Source organism: Chiloscyllium punctatum, chromosome 4 (genome assembly GCF_047496795.1).
Source record: "Chiloscyllium punctatum isolate Juve2018m chromosome 4, sChiPun1.3, whole genome shotgun sequence".
In the NCBI taxonomy this organism is placed as follows: Eukaryota; Metazoa; Chordata; class Chondrichthyes; order Orectolobiformes; family Hemiscylliidae; genus Chiloscyllium; species Chiloscyllium punctatum.
In genome coordinates, this window is record NC_092742.1 from 133,135,755 (window position 1) to 133,153,224 (window position 17,470).

A 17,470-nucleotide genomic window follows, 5' to 3' on the forward strand; every position below is an offset into this window, starting at 1 on the left:
TTTCAACTTGTGTCCACACAGATACAAATCCTGTTTTCCATGTTGTGAATATGTTGTCATTCTTCCTCATTCACCCACAGGGTGTGAGTATCACTGGTCAGGAGAACATTTATTCTTCGCCTCTCGTTCGTTGCCGTCTGGCTACACCACAAACCCAGGTGTGATCCCAGTCTCGGGTGTCTGTCTGTGGGCAGTCTGCACATTCTCTGTGTGTTTGAATTTTTATTTCCCCCTCTGACCAAAGATGTGCAGGTTAGAGGGATCAACAATGGGAAATACAGGCTTATGGAACAGGGAATACCCTGGGGGTCTGGTGGGATGCGCTTTGGACATACCATGTGGACTGGAAGGGCCGATTAGACTGCTTCCCCACGCGGTGCAGATTCTTGAATTAAGGGTCAGCTCATGCTTTTCTGGTCCTGGAGTGTCTCGTAGGCAGGACTGGGTGAAGATGGTGGAATCCCCTGCATAGGGGACATGAATGAATGGGATTGCAGGAAATTAAAGTCAGGATCTCTGTTCCTGATGTCAGGCTTGTATTTCAAGTTTTATTTGCCGAATGTAAACATCACCGTTTCCGTGTCCCAACCCCCAAGGATAACTGTTTAAAATATCACACCAACACCACCTTCTCTTGGTTGAAGTCTTGACTGTGAGGAAGAAACTGATACTGAGCTGATGCGAGCAAATGTAGCTGCCACCGCCAGTGTCGGAAACACAGATCCAAATAGCAAAATCATCTTTTAAACCCACCACTGCAAAGTTACGGGCTCAACACGCTCCACTTGTGCCACTCAGCTGTCTTAGAAAGGTGCACCGTAAATCGCTATGATAGTATAAACGGGGAAAACCATTCCTTGGAGCATGAGCACATTCAACCGAGGAATTTCTTGAGCCTCTATACCATCACACGCTCACCTATTGCATCACTGGTAACTCTGCGCACTGATTCCCATCCCTATTTCCGGTTGGATCTGGGCGGCTGTGCCGATGTTAAGCTAAAATGCTATTGAAGCAAACATTTCAACAATATGCTGTACTGTCCCCCGAGTCTTTGATGTTTGTCGAAATCGATCAATCTCATCTTTCAACATTCTTATTCAAGTAATCTCTACAGCCTCTGAGGACATCGAACTGAAAGATTCAGCTCATTCTCAGTTCCCACAAATCTGTCACTGTTCGTTGAGTACTGATATTGTACATTTGCTGTTCTTCCGAACATTTCCTCTGCTAGTATACTTACTGCTGCTTGAAAGCATCCTGTTCTGTGGTTACTGTGATCGTGGTTGTCGGTATTTTGCATTGTGACCACAGCAACCTCGATTTGAAACCAAATCACGGCACGAAGTGTTCTCTCCGTTGTCCGTTTTGTGACACATGCTAAGACATTAATTATTTTACCTTCAAATTCCGCTCTCTTACACCTCTGCGTGTCTAATATCAGGATTGAAACACACCCGTTGTCGGAGATTTCTCTCCTTCCCACGATCATTAAACCTCCTTTCCGTCCCTCCTTCCATTTCTCTGAGGCAATGCACAATCTATCACTCTCTTTCACATTCATACTGTTCTGTCTGTGCTGCTGCTGCGGTTACTGTTGTTGGGTGAACGTGCCCCAATCCCAACATCGGGACCTCCAAACAAATCGATCCATTTGGATACCGCGGTTGTGAAATCAATCCCCATGTAGCAGCTTTTACTGACATAGGCCAGAGACAATTGGAGCGTCAGGCTCATGGAAAACACCCAGGGCAGTTTGGGTGAAAAGACACTTTATTGGAAAAGATCAGCTTTTGTGGTTTTCTCTGTTGGTCTTGTGTTAATTTCATAGGAGTGATAATCCAGAGACCGAGGCAATGGTCTGGGTACTCGGGCTTGAATCCCACCATGCCAGATTGTAAAATTTGGATTCAGCAAATATCTGCAATGAAGAATCTAATGATTACTATAGATCCATTGACAATTGTTGAATAAAAAACCATTTGGTTCACTGATGTCATTTCAGGAAGGAATCTGCTGTCCTTACTTGGACTGGCCTGCATGTGACTTCAGACTCAGAACAATATGGTTGAGTCTCAATTGGCCTCTGAGCAATTCAGAATGAGTAATAAATTCGGCGAGCCAGAATTGCCCTCATACTAATCCAGAAACTTTAAAACAAATGCTCATTAGGCTCAAGCAAGAGTGTTGATTGCAGTTTTGCAAGTCGCAGGGATGTGATCAAACTGAGAAAATTGCAGGAGATATTTACCGGGATATTGTTTGGGATGAAGAGTTTCAGTTGTGAAGAAAGACAGGACAGAGTGGAGTGTTTGTCGCAGTGTAAAGGAGATGTAGACAAGACATAATTGAGTTAGGGTATGGATAGGGTTGACTGAACGAGTTTCACATTGATGGAGGGATCGATTAGCAGGGGGCAGAGATTTAAGAAGAAAGGCAGAATGCTTTCAGAAGATGTGCAAAAGTGCTTTATAAGCCAGTGGGTGGTTGGAATTTGGAATACACTGTCTGCATTGTTCAGAATTTCAGAAACCCTTAGAATCTGAATAAACATTCAGATGTGAACTTGTGATGCCAAGACATATAAGGCTGTGGGATAAACATTTTGAAATGGGATTCAGTTCATTCGGCAGTTGCTTTTGACAAGTGTCACCACAATTGGTTGAAGGGCCTCCTTTGACACTCTTGTCCTCGGTAGTATAGTGGTTCGTGTCCCCGTCTGTCACAGGGCTCAATTCGCCACTGCGGATAGTGTAAATATTTTAAACCTGTCGCTCCATTTCCAAGTGCGGGTATTGATACCTGTCCTTCCATTCTCGATGGGGCATGTCACAGGAAGGACAGTGCTGCCTGAATCAGTGTGGTAAAGGGCTGCAGCTCTCAGGGAGGCAGAGTGTCAGTGAAAGTGCAAACATGTGACTTCTGCAAACTGCACCTTGTTACAGTGTTGGAAAGAAAAAAAAAAGATTTGCCAGACTTGTTCCAGATTGAAGTGTTGAATTTGGGTTGATTTGCTTTGATGTGGCTGAGTTACCAAGGTATAAAGCCATTAAAAATGATTCAGGTTTTGCTCACTATAATGGAACATTTACTCAGTAATTCGCACTGCTGTTCGGTCTGAGGGCTATGTTGATTGGTCAAGTTAAATTGCCATCTCGTATCCAGGGAGTGAATCAGTAAATAAGTGAATTACCCATGGGTAACGAGGGGACAAGGTCAGAAGTCACAGGACGCCAGGTTATAGTCCAACAGGGTTTATTTGACATCATAATGGGGAGGGTTGCACCTTCTTCTGGTGAAATATAAGGGAACAGGGAGGAGAACTAGGTCTTGGTGAGATGCTCTTCAGAAAGTCGACACCGGCTTGATTGATTGAAGTACTCTTTCTGTACTGTAGGATTCTCTGATTCTATCGGAGAGGGTAATGACGGTGTTTACTGGGGGTAAAGCCACTAGAGTCGATGCTGACGTGGTGTACTTAGGATGAGATTTTATTCACTTGTTATCTTCGAAAATTTAGAACAGTTATCCCTGAACAAAGAAAGACTTAATTGGGGGTTTTTCATGTTATGAAATGTTTGGACCGAGTAAATAGGTGGAAAATTCCCTATTTCAAGTGAGTAAACATCTAGACGTCAGACATTCAAACCCTTTGATAAAACCTTTGAAGGACAAAGATATGATGAGAGCAGAATCGCTGTCACTCAGAGAATCTGTTTTTCAAAATATTTGGAAAGGCACATTTGTTGACATACAAGGAATAAATTTCACAAGAGGGCGACAGCGTGTGTCTCGGTAAAGGTGTAGGGGTGGGGTGTAGTCGGTCGGAAGTTGCGGGGAAACAATGTCTAAGTGGGTTGACTTTAAATGTAAAGAAATTTCGTGAACGTGTGCAGCTGAATAAGATTCGGTTCTAAAAACTCTGGATTTTGAAAGATTTTGCATAATATTCTACCTGAAGCACTGTAAATGGAACTGAGTGGATTTTTCTTATTGTGAAGGGATGATATTACATAATGAATAAGAAGTGACCAGTTGAGATCTACTTCCTGCTTTAATCACATGCGTTAAAGCTGTGAGGACAAACACCATGATGTTTGGTCCATTTAATACTCGGTGAAATCTGCCAAAGCAACGAGCAACAAAACTGGTGGGTTTTCTTTTGTATTTTAACCCTCTGATTTTCTAAGCAGTATTTTCCTTAAGCTGAAATATAGTCGGAGCAAGTTTGAATACAACATCAATCGTTCCAATGAGATAAATCTCATTCACTTCCGATTATTACAATGAACATTGTGAGGTTTCAGCAAAATTAAAATGAAACGAACAAAACAGCGTTTCTAGTGATTTAATCCAATTCAGGTTCAGCCATATGAGAAAGGCCATTGAGCCACAACATCGCCTTTAATTCCCTCTCCATGGCTCCTTCTTCACGTGAGAGAGAAAGTGACTGAAGAAATTATATGTCAAATGTAGGTGTGAATATGATGGAAAATTCTTGTTCTCTGTTTCATCCTGACACAGTTATGAGCAGAATGTATCAATGACAGCTATTCATTGTGACGAACATGGCTCTTTATTGGAATTTGCTGTTATTATAATTCTGATGTAAGCAGAAACACAATGGTGTGGATTTGATTCCGCTCTGCAAATTTCTCATCCTTTAATTTCACCACATGTAACCTGATGAGGTGACATGTCACCGCTCTACAAAACGTGCTGAGAAGACTGAACGATTATGGTGGTGGGTTATTATACCGCTGTGCTCCACAATCACGAGTTCGAGTCACACTCTGCTTGCTAACTTTACGCACCGCTCTAGCAGTATTTCATTCCACCTCACACTCTGGTATAAACTGGATCGAGAATCTTGTTCTTGCCCTTCACTGCGCGGGAGATTCAGGAATAATCAACACCACATTAAAGTCGAAATGAAGAGTGAGAGCAGTCATTCTATTCAATTGTACATTAAATTCGTGTAATGAGAAGGAACGCATTTTTCTTTCTGCTGCACATTCCATCTTGTCATTCTATGAATTTGCATCGAAAGAAAGAGAAACAAATAACAAGAGATCGGGAGCACAAGTTTATCCAGTGGGGTTGTTCATGAGTATTTTAACCGAACACTTCACACAATGATCTGATCAGTATTTCAAATAGTCACCCGGAATTGGAATCGCAGAAAACTTCTCCACGGAAACAAACCTTTCATTCTTTCACCAATTTCTGCTGTGTGTGAATCATACAACGACCCATCATCCAGCGTGATCACTGACTTGCCAACTGTCTAAGGTCTACCAACTTTCTTCAGCATTCACAGCTTCTGTAAACAGCCACCTGTGCTGTGCCCAGTGTCATTTGTTGTCCCCACGTCACAGCACATTTCGTCTTCCTGAGTTTATGAATCTTGTTCCTGATATGTCTCATCTGTTTAATAAACCTTTTCTATCACTTCATCCCATCCCCCCCCCACAATTCTGAACTTATGAATAAAATAAGGCGTTCGACCAAATGTTAAACAAGTGGAAGTTTGCCATTCAGCCCATGGAGTCTGCCCCACCATTCAACGAACTCATGATTGATCTAGATTAGATTCTCTACAGCATGGAAACAGGCCCTTCGGCAAAAGAAGTCCATTCCAACCGTGCGAAGAGTAACCCACCCAGACCCATTCCCGTCTGACTACGGGCAATTTAACACGGCCAATTCACCTGTCCTGCGCATTTTGGACTGTGGGAGGAAACCCACGCAAAAGCAGGAATGATGTGCAAAGTCCACTGTGACAGCTGCCCGAGGCTAGAGTTAAACCTGGGACCCTGGTGCTGTGAGGCAGCAGTGCGAACCATTGAACCACCGTGCCGCCCCAATAATCTGTAACTCCTTTCGGCTCACGTAACTCGACAAATTTTCATCATCTTTCTGATTAACTATCTAGCACAGTTTGGAAATACCCAACAGCACAGTTGGCACAGATTGTTTGGCCCCTGAGCAAAGAAATTGCTCCTCAATTCTGAATTAAATGGGCAATATGTAATTCTGAGATTTTGTCCTCTGGTGCTCTCCTCACAGCCTAACGCAAAACACCCGCCCGTATCTACCCTGTCAAGATTCCACGAATAATGAACGTTTATAAATGTTATTATGTGATTATAGTGCTCCCCTCCTCCTCCTTTGTTTCGAGGAGAATAATCCCAGCCTAACCAGTCATTTCACGAAGCTCCATTTTATACAGAGTTGGCAACATCCTCGTAAATCTCTGCTGTCCTCTGCAGCGTCCTTACATATAATGAAGGCATGTGGAGACATTTGTGTGAGGAAACGGGTTGAAATATCCGGTGCAGATGGGAATTGGAACTTGAAATCAGAAAGCGATTGTAATCAGATTGATCCACAGAAGGACCAAATGCAGCAATGATAACTCTGACAAATGATAATCTAATCATATTCGATTGACATTTAATGGCTTCATTGTAACTGAATTCCTACGTGTAATCGTCCTGAGAGCTAGTATTTAGTATTTAGGAGAATTGGAACCTGACCACCCATATAAAAGAATTGATGACAAAAACATGTCTGTCGGTCGCTTTTGTTTGATTATTAACTCAACTCTTGTTTCTGTGAAGCCTACATCGTCCGCAACGCACACGTTAGTTGTTTAACAGGACTCTCCTTATGTGCCTCGGTGGGTGCCGCTGCAATATTACTGAAGGACCAGGACACCCTCCACGACAATACAGTCACTTAACTGTACATTGTAAAACGCCTGAATATTTATTCCCTTAACTGCTGAGGCACAATTGCAGCAGAGTACGCCACCTAGAAGATCCACTGAAGTAAGTCAACCAGGCTTTATTGACAGAACCTTCAAAGCTCAAAGACTGTACCGACCATAAGGACAAGGTTGAAGACGCACTGAAACGTCACCATTTATGAATTACCCTCCAAGGCAAGTACCAGCATGACTTGGAGAGGAAGCAGTGGTAAATTCATTGAGTGGTGAAGCGGTCCTGATGGGCAAAGAGTTATACTTGAGCCCTCCGCCTTTTATATTACAATTTTAAAATATGTTGATTATTGCAATGACCAGACGTGTGCTCATTCCTTCAGTTGTTTCCTAAACTGGCGGTTGCTAAACATCGAATATCATTCTCAGACTGTGGTCAACAATAGAAAATATCCAAAAAAACCTCTCGAACAACTGATCTCCCTGTCCAACAATCTTCAGAAATCAATGAATATCTACTCCAAGATCTCTTTGTTCCTGTTCACCACTCAGAATCCTCACTGTTATTGTTTCAACTCCACAAATTCATTACCACTTACTGGTCTGGATTCAATTCTCCGTTTTTTTCCTTTCCACCTGATTGATACATCCCTGCGTCCCTGGTATTATTCATCACAGTCACCTACACTACCAATTGTTGCATCGTGTGTAAACTTCTAAACATGACTCCTACAACTAAGTTTGAATTATTGATCTACATCAGGGAAACAGTGGTACTCCATTGGAATCAGGCATCCAGTTCATTGCTGGATGGGATGATCAGCTGCAATAACAGCAGAATCGTACTCTTGCTACCATTTGTAATCCTGATGGCAATTCTGCACATTGGTCTCCTGAATGATTCTTTCTCACATGTGGGAATGGTGAATGAACTGCCCACATTGTGACTGAGGAAGTGAGTTTACATTTCAGCGGGTAATTGAATCCCTTCCTCCAGACCCCGCCCCCATGGACCTGACTTCATGGAGGCGTGGGTATCCTTGTGTCTATTTAGTGTGGATAATCAGCTGAATTTGAGACCATGCTGAGACGACTCCCAATTTTCTCCGTCATCCATGTATCTTTTTTTATCCTTCCTTATTCTCCCCAGGAGTGTGGCCATCATAGTCTGAACAGCAGTTGTTTTTCATCCTTAACACTCCTTGAACTGAGTCAGAGGGAATTTAGGGGTGAACCGTACGATTGTGGGTCTGGAGTTATATGTTGGGAGGTCTCTTTAAGGAAGGCAGATTTCCCTTTTGAAGGGACATAAATGAATGGTTTAGCAAATTAAAACTTTTTGTCACTCTTCCTCTGAGCGGGTTTATATTCCAGATTTTATTCATTGACTTTTATTAACAGCAGTTGCAATGCTCCAGTCTCTAAGGGTTGCTAGTCCAAATATCGCCATTACATTTGCAGATGACACATGGATTGGTGGAGTAGCATAAAGCATAGCGACTGTCAAAGACTGAAGGAGAAAATAGATAGACAGGAGAGTTGAGCGGAGAAGTGGCAGATGGAGTTGAATCCAGGCAAATGTGAGGTGATGCATTTTGGGAAGTCTAATTCTAGAGACAAGCATACTGAAAACGGAAGAGCCTTGGGTAAAGTTGATGAGCAGAGAGATCTGGGAGTTCAGGTTCTTTGTACCCTGAAGGTGGCTGCACAGCTGGATCGAGTGGACAAGAAGGCAAATGGCATGCTTGCTTTCACTAGACGGGACATTGATTGTAAGAGCTGACGGGTCATGCTAAAAAATACAAGATTTTGGTCAACCGCATTTCGAATGCTGTGTACAGTTCTTGTCACCAAATTACCAAAACGATATGGACGTTTAGGAGAGGGTGCAGAGAAGTTTTATGAGGATGTTGCCTGGTATGGAAGATGCTAGCTCAGAAGAGAGGTTGAGTTGGTTACGTTTGTTTTCATTTAAAATAAAAGATTGAGGGGGACCTGATCGACGTCTACAGAATCATGATGGGTATAGTCAGGGTGGGTAGAGGTAAGCTTTTACCCAAGGTGAGGGATTCAATACTGAGAGGTCACGCGTTCGAGGTGAAAGGTGAAAAGTTTAAGAGAGATAGACGTTGGAAGCATTTTACACTGAGGGTGGTAGGTGCCTGGAACGTGTTGCCAGAAGAGGTAGTAGAGGCATTCACAGTAGATTCATTTCAAATGCGTCTGCACAGATGCATGAGTAAGTGGGATGCAGAAGGATACAGATGCTTAGCAATTGGGTGATAGCTTTAGACAGTGGATTTGGATCAGCTCAGCCTTCGACGTCCGAAGGGCCTGTTCCTGGGCTGTAAATTTTCTGTGTTCTTTGTTCTTCTTTGTTCACTAGTCTGCCAATTCATCTCTCGCCCTCTGACTTATCACCTTCTCCCCGGCTCAATCCACCATTCGCTTTCCCAGCTACCTTGCATCCAACCCCGACCCCCTCCCATTTATCTCTCAGTCCCCACCCATAAGACTCATTCCTGATTAAAGACTTATGTCAGAAACGTCGATTCTTCTGCTCCTCGGATGCTGCCTGACCTGCTATACTTTTCCAGCACGACACTATCGCCATGGCGAAGATAGACGAGCTCTGCTCAGGCGCTTCATCTGGGAGCGGAGAAGGCTGAGTGAGGAAGTGATTAAGGTGCACATTAAGGGGATCGGTATGTGTGATAGGAACAAACTTCTTATGGGAAGAGATAACAACCAGGGATCTCCGTTAAACACAAGGGAGAGGGTGCTCAGAGGAGATATAGGAAGAACGATTTCACTCTGAGAGTATTGTAGAATTGGAACTCACTGTTTGAACGTGTGGTAAAGCGTTGAGTCATGGAAACATTTCAGGAGTATTTAGCCGAATACTTGAGAAGCTAGAGCACACATGGATAAGGACCAGTACTGGAAAATGGGGTGAAGATAAACAGATGTCTGATTAAAGATCCGAACACCGTACGGAAAATACAGAGCATGAAAGCATGGGAAGGGTAAAGGCACGGAAACTACGTGCAATCTGTTACAATGGGTCTGCGGAATGCTACACGCGTCAAAAGGTCACTGGGGCAGGATGGGGCCGCTGTGGCAGGATGGGATAATAATAGTGGAATGCTCCTACACCAATTAGCAGAGTCAGACTGAGGCTGAAAGGTTACAATGGCAGGCTGAGATAATAACAATTAGTCAAGTCAGACTCCCTCCTAAATATCATCATGGTAGTTTGGGACAAGTCGTGACAATAAATAGGAAGGGCATGACTTTAAACAATTAATTGATAGTGGTGTCAGCCTGCTTGAAACACTTGTAGCAGGATATGACATTATATACATAATCAGCGGTTAGTTGAGTCAGCTTTGGACAGGAAAACATTGCGACTGATGGGGTAGCTGAATATCTAATCATGACAGGTTAGTCTGGGATGGAAGATCATTGTAGCACAGGTGGCAGTAGAATACCTAATAGTGACAGTAGAATAATATTAAGTAGAATTAGGTAAAATACATTGTGACAGAAGTAGAACAACAACGGGAACTAACACAATTGGTTTATTGTATAGCTGCAGTGAGGTAATTCTGACTAACACAGTTGGGCATTCTGATAAGCTAACTAAAAATGATTAAAGAAAAGCGATGGAGTTTAATTCAGATTAATGCGAGGTGCTGCATTTTGAGAAAGCAAACCTTAGCAGGACTTATACACTTAATGGTAAGGTCCAGGTTCTTAGCTCCTTGAAAGTGGAGTCGCAGGTGTCAAATCCCAGTCACAAACATGGCTGTTGTTCTTAAAGTAATTTCTTCTCTACGTGTGTAGAAGTAACACAGTGAGTGATCAATTACAATTGGCAGACGTACATAAAGGGGCGTGTGAAATGCTGAAGTTGTGAGATCAGAGCAGTTTGTATTGACATACACCATTCACTGTTCGAACCTGATACTCAGGAATGCGATTTTGAGCGAAATTTGAGCAGGAAAGCTTACCACATGATGTAACACCAGTTTGTGTGGTTACTCTGTTGTTTATCACATTTGTGTGTTTTGCCTCATTGAGGATTTTGAAGTTGTCCCCCTATACAAAAGTTTCGTGCTTTTGCACCATTATACAAAAGATGCAGTACAATAACACCCAACGCTGATTCAGTCTACTTGTACAGATATTGACACCTGGAAACAGCACGATGCACTCTCCTCGAGTCTGGAAAATAATTTGCTCCATTCCCACTCTTATGGCTCTTTTCATTCAATCGACTTCTGTTCTTCACCGAATCCGATTCAGCAGATCTTGTCACTGAGTCATTTATTTGTGTGTGTTCAGATCATGTGAGCAGAATATCACAGTGGAGGGCCCTGGGCCCATAACCCAAAACCAGACCATACTCAGGGAACCCTCCTCTGCTCTTTCTCATTTCATGAACACCAGGAAGAAATAACTAAGCTCTTCAAAATTTACTGACCTGTTTTTCAGAAGCAAGATAAACAATTCCAGGTTTCTGCTTTTGTTGTCACACGGACCAAGATTGTAAATGCTGGAACCAGTTGAGAATGTCCGCTCATCCACGTCCACTTTATCCCCAGGAGGTGTTAAGATGATGGTCTCAATCGGATTCTTCGAAAAAGAATAATCTTTTAATCCATTAATTTCTGGTTTATGGGTCCACCAGTTTCCCCTAGGCCTCTGTGTTAGCGCTGACCACAACAGTTTCCCGCAGTCTTCAGTTTTTTGTAGCATGTACCTTCGAGGATGACATCAAAAGATCTTCACTGTTAATGTGTGATAATCTACCAATGGAGACAGCTCAGTCCGCGGGGATGGGATAAACACCACCACCCCGCTACTGCTACTTAGTTCATGTGACCAATGTCTTTCCACTTGGTCACCGCACCCAACATCTGCAATACATATAAATTGACAAATTTATGGTACTCTCTCGGATTGGTAATCAGGAGCGAGATTGTTTGAATTATTGAAAAAGTAAGATAAACTGAGAAAATACAGGATATTAAATGGGGAACCGGAAGGGAAAGAGAGAACTGTGAATGATAGTGTTCTGACAAAATTTAAATATCATTGCTGAAGATTCAGAAAATGCTATCATTCACAAACATAGCACAATGTGGAATGTAACTTTTGGTTCAAGCAATGCAAGCAGACTGCAAAATCTTAGTCTGAAAATCTTAGTCTTTCTGCAACTGGTTTAGTTTTAATGAACACACACATGGGATTCAGTGCTGTAATGATCTCCTAAACTGTAGAAGGAAATCCTTGCCTTCGAGGATACGGTGGAAAGTTCACTGATTCATCCCTGTAATGGCAGGACTGTCCTCTGCAAGCATATGAGTACAATTATTCAATGATCCATGGAGTTTTGAATAAGAGGTGAAGGGAAAGTCTCTATTCACAAATTAATCATTCAGTAGAACTCAATACAAGGACACATGTAGTGATGGACAAAGTGGGCAAGAACACAGAAATACGATACACAACAGCTACGATAATTACTGTGTGAATAGTATTGAATTCAGATCTATGGTGGCCTTTGGTAATGATATTGACTGTCCAGAACTAGTCTGCACTGGAATATCTATAGTCCTACTGTGATGTATTTGAACTTCAGTTACCTTTAGAAATAGCTGAGACTCACTCAGGTCATGGAGATTTAGTGTAATCATATTTTAAAAGCAAAGAGTTCATCGCGTAACTGTGAAATCTTTAGGTCACCCTCAGTGTAATCCTTGACCTCGTTCTCCACCAAAGACATGTGAAGAGTTTATACAGGGCACAAACGCTGCTTCCTGGATTGCAAGATTTTAGGAATCCCAGGGACGGGGTTTACTGAGACATAAAATCATCAGCAAGGATATAAATTGTTTCATCGGTATGATAGAGAGAATGAAGGAGTTTATTCACGAGATGTGGAATTGCTGCACCAGAAACACGCAAGCTTAAACGGAAACAAAAGAGATTTTCACATAATGTGAGGTTTGAAGTGACTAAATCGGGGAATCTCCCTCTTTCGAGTGAACCTACCAATTCAGTTATGGCTTCAAAACCACTAGTGAATGATTAAGGAAAGATTGAATGAGAGTTTTTTTTCCATTCAATAAAGTTATTGAAATCCTGGATGACTTTCTGGAAATAAAACATAGATTTCTGATTTCAGAGTGTTTTAAAAGACGGACAAACTAACATACAAGGAGGGAATTTAACATTGAAAGAAAGGAAAAGTATGGGTGTGGATTAATTTCGAATTTGTTTTTTTTCAGACACAAAGGCATTTCACGAACACGCACAACTGAATAAGATTGAGTTCATGGACTTGAAAGGTGCAGCGTATTATTCAAGGTGAAGCATTGAAAATGGGGCTGATGTCCTAACATAACTGCAGACAGAAGTTACATCCAAATAAGTAGCAATTGAATCATCACTTGCAGACGCAACACCTACTTAAAGATTTGACCACATTCACATGATGTCAGGTGTATTTCATGCTTTCTCCACCAAAATCTTTACTCTGTCTTTTTTTTGTGTTTTTCAACAGCACACCATTTCATCTGAAAGATGCTCAGACTAAAGTTGAATACAATATTCAGACGGTCCTATGCGACCAATCTTTCTTTTGATTATTACAATGACCTTTGCGAGTTTGCAACAAACTGCATAACATGAAACCAGCTCAACATCTATTTTCCCGGAATTTAAGGCAGTGCACATGGGAAAAGTCACCATCTGCTGAAAAATCACCTTCGGCTCTTTCTCCACACATGTCTCTTCACCTTTTAACTATTTGCAGGATGTTTGTTGATCTCGGAGTCATTATCCAGAAAAGGTCGGTATTCAATCCACAAAAACTGGTAGCTTCCCATAAACTTGGCTTTGCTCAATATCACTTTCCATCCGTACCCCTCGACCCGCCGACAAATTGAAGCTGCTCCATGTGAGGCTCAGACCTAAACCTTCGGCACAGCACAGCCCACTCTACTGGCACAGAGATACCATGCACTGGTCATCTGCAGCACTTTGAGCAAGACATTAATGCTTACCTCCACATTCCTGGTTGTACCTTAACGGTTGGGAAACCGAGTTTCTCTGATTCCATGGCTGGTAACTGCGATTACGTGATCATCTTCACCAATGGTTTTGACCCCAAGTGAGGCAAGTGGTGAGCTTCTTATTGCAAAGATGGGTAGATTGTTAAAATATACATCTTCAACATTTGCCTTCACTAACCCATGAGCTTTTTATTTTGTTTTTCAAATGTAGAAATCTTAAAATCTTCATCTTGAACAGACTCAATGACAGGTCTCCATTGTGTCTCTGGCATCAAATTCCAAAGTGTAAACACCTCTGAATTCTTCCACTGCAGTCCGCTGTTTGGGAAGTGTTCCTGTTGTGGGAAATGCACTTCCCCGTGTGTCACCAGTTGCTCCCAGTATGCGCTCTGGCACTGCACTCCTTCTGACACTTGCTCACTGTGTTGCTGAGATCATACAGTGACTTGGTGTCGCACGGCCCAGGAAAATGATACAGCTCAAGGTTTTTGCATTGTTGAATTCAATAGTCAGTTTAGCCTTATTTCAGATTTTGAAATTTTCAGTTCTGTACACAAGTTCGTGTCAAAAATATCTGAACGGAAGTAAGGTGTTCCGAATAATGACATTGAGCACTATGCGCTCACCTCCAGTCTGGAAAACAATTCCTCACAGACAATTTTACACCTTCTGCTGTCACGGGCTCTTCATCCTGTTGACGTCAAATCGCCACAGAATTCAACAGACCTTGTTATATAGTTATTTCTTCAATTTTGTTCAAATCATTGCGAGCAGAGTATCACAGTGGGAGTGCGCTTCCCCACAACCCAGAGGTCAGTCCATACACTTGGAACTGTACTGCGCTAATTATCATTTCGCCAACACCACGGAGAAATACCTGCTGCGCTGCATAATTTAAGCAACTCAATTGCTCATACGGTCACATGCTGCTAAGCATGTATGACGATTTGGCGGCAAGGTTAAGGTGGTGGGCAACTAACCCATTATGAGCTACACTAGGGGGTTCAAATCTCACTATCATCGGCGGTTTTTTGTTGTTGCCATTTTTGGATGACCACAGCTGACGTTTTGAAATTGGAACTCCAATAGTCAGTTTCTATGCATTACGCCATTATAAAATCTCAAAGAATAATTTGAGCCTTTTGGCTAAACTGCATTGAAATGTGGATTTAATTGGGATAATGAAAAGGTACGCATTTCTCTTTTCCAAGTCAAGTTGCTGTGAACATTTATCGTATGAAAGAAATTCAGGAAAATGAAATAACGAGAGATGCGAAGTGCATGTTTATGCAATGCAATTCTTAATGAGTGTTTTGTCAGATGAAATCTGGAGCAGGTTGGGTGGAAGTTGATCATCTTGGTGAAAAGAGCACAGTGAGACAGCACAAAATATTGGAGATATTTCAAAAAGGGCAGGGGATGTGTGTAGGGGCACAGAGAAGTGTCTGCAAATGCACAGTCGAGAATTGCCGTTGTGGGTGCCGTGCATGGGCATAGACAGACTTAAACATTGGTCTCGCCCTTTCCCCTTGGTCGTGCCATTGATGAATGATGGACATAAGGTACAGATAAAGGCAAGATGTGGTAAGCAAGGTCCCTCTCGTTATGCACACACTGGATGCATCACATTGAACTATGAACAACTCGGGAAGTCAGCATGTTAACTGCAGGGAATGAACCTAACCTGTTTTTCAATAACCGCAGATTAATACAGCATAATCTTAAAAATGATTTCAAGTGTCTGTATACGCATGTCATTAACAGATGTTTCATTCTAATACCTGTGTGGTGGAAAGAAGAAGGCACCACATTTCAAGGTGGATGACAACACTAGCAATTTTGTCTTGAAATTGAGATCTATTTGATAATTTCACACAGTGAACAAGTTCAATTTAAATAGTACAAATCACATTCCCTCACCTGGAATAAAAGTGTGATTTCATTACAAACATCTTCCTTTTTAAGTAGAAGTTACTCAACATGAAAAATAGGATGCAATTTTTATTGAAAATACGTCAACTAGCACCATTATCTTACTTCGGATTGACTGCAGTATGGACATGCTAAGTAACGTTTAAGAAAGAAAGTCTTTTGGAAATAACGATTCGGTGGTGATTAAGAATAAGATTAGGTTCTCATGATGTGGATATTCCACCAATGGTTCCAGTCGTAGAAATGGTCAGTGGGCAGTATTTCTATGATGGTGTAGAGGTGTGTGAGCTGCCAGAGATAAGAGCTCCCACCTCATCTGGAGCAGCGTCACCAAATGCTGTCCTGACCAGCGACATCCACACCCTGTGGGTATATATCAGGAAGAATAAAAACACGTTCACAAATGGACAACGGGACTTATGTCTGCGTGGCATGATTTGAGCGAATCGTTCATCCTGGGTAGATACAAGGACACCGATATCACAGAGAAACCAGCGCAATGCGGGATTCAATTACCAGTTGCAGTAGAACTCATTTACTCAGTCAAACTCAGTCTGTGCAACAGTCCCGTGTGTGGGAAGGGCTCTAGGAGCAATAAAAACTCCAGAGTAACCAGCAAGATTACATATCCCAGAAGGAGATCAATTAAACTGTCAACGCTGCTGTTAATCTCAACCAGCTGCCGGTTTCATAGCGTCAAAGTCATAGACTTACACAGCATGAAAACAGGTCTTTCACTCCTACCAGCTCATACTGCACATAATGCCAAACTAAACGAGTCGTATCTGACGACTCCTGTAATTGCTGAGGGTTAATAATGCCCTTGTAATAATATTACTGCATTGTCAATATGAATGTCCAGATATACTTCAATGGACACCGGTTCAAATCCTGGCATGGCAGATGCTGGAATTTTATTTCAATAAATACCTAGAGTTGAATAGTCTAACGATGATGTTGAATCAGTTGTTGTAGATCTGATTCACTAATGCCTGATAGGGAAGGAAACTGCCATACTTATCTGGTCTGGTATATGGCTCCAGATCCATAATATCGTGGTTGATCCTGAACTGCCCTCTGGGCAATAAATAATGGACTAGGCATAAATGAATAGCTTTTTTCTAATCCCACGGAAATTTTCCAATGCATTTATCGATCGAAATATCCTGTAAGTATTGTAAATGTACTTTCATTCATCACTGCCTCAGGAAGTGAATTGCACACATAAACCATCCTCTGTTAAAAACAGCCTCTCATGTCTTATTTTAAATATCTCTCTTTTCACCTGAAACATTTACCCTCTCGTCTTGAAGTGTCACTGTTTGGAGAAAAGACAGTTAAAGTTAATTCTATTCGAACTCTCAATAATTTATAAATTTCTATCAGGTCGCCTTTTAAATTTCAGTTCTCGTGTGAAAATATTCTCAGCCTATCCAGCCTTTCGTTGTAACTCAAACCTTCCCCACTACGAATATGCAGATACACGTCTTCTAAACCTACTACAGCTGAATAATTTCCTTGCTCTTACTGGGCGATAAGAACTGGACACAGTATTCCAGAAGACGCATCACCCAATGTCCTATTCCATTCAACATGACGTACCAACTCCTACGCTCAAAGGACTGTGCAACGCAGGCAGGATGACATTTTTTTATTAACCATTCTGTCTATATGTGAAGCAAACTAAAAATAAATATTTAACTGCAACCCTGGCCTCAGTTTTCCACAACAT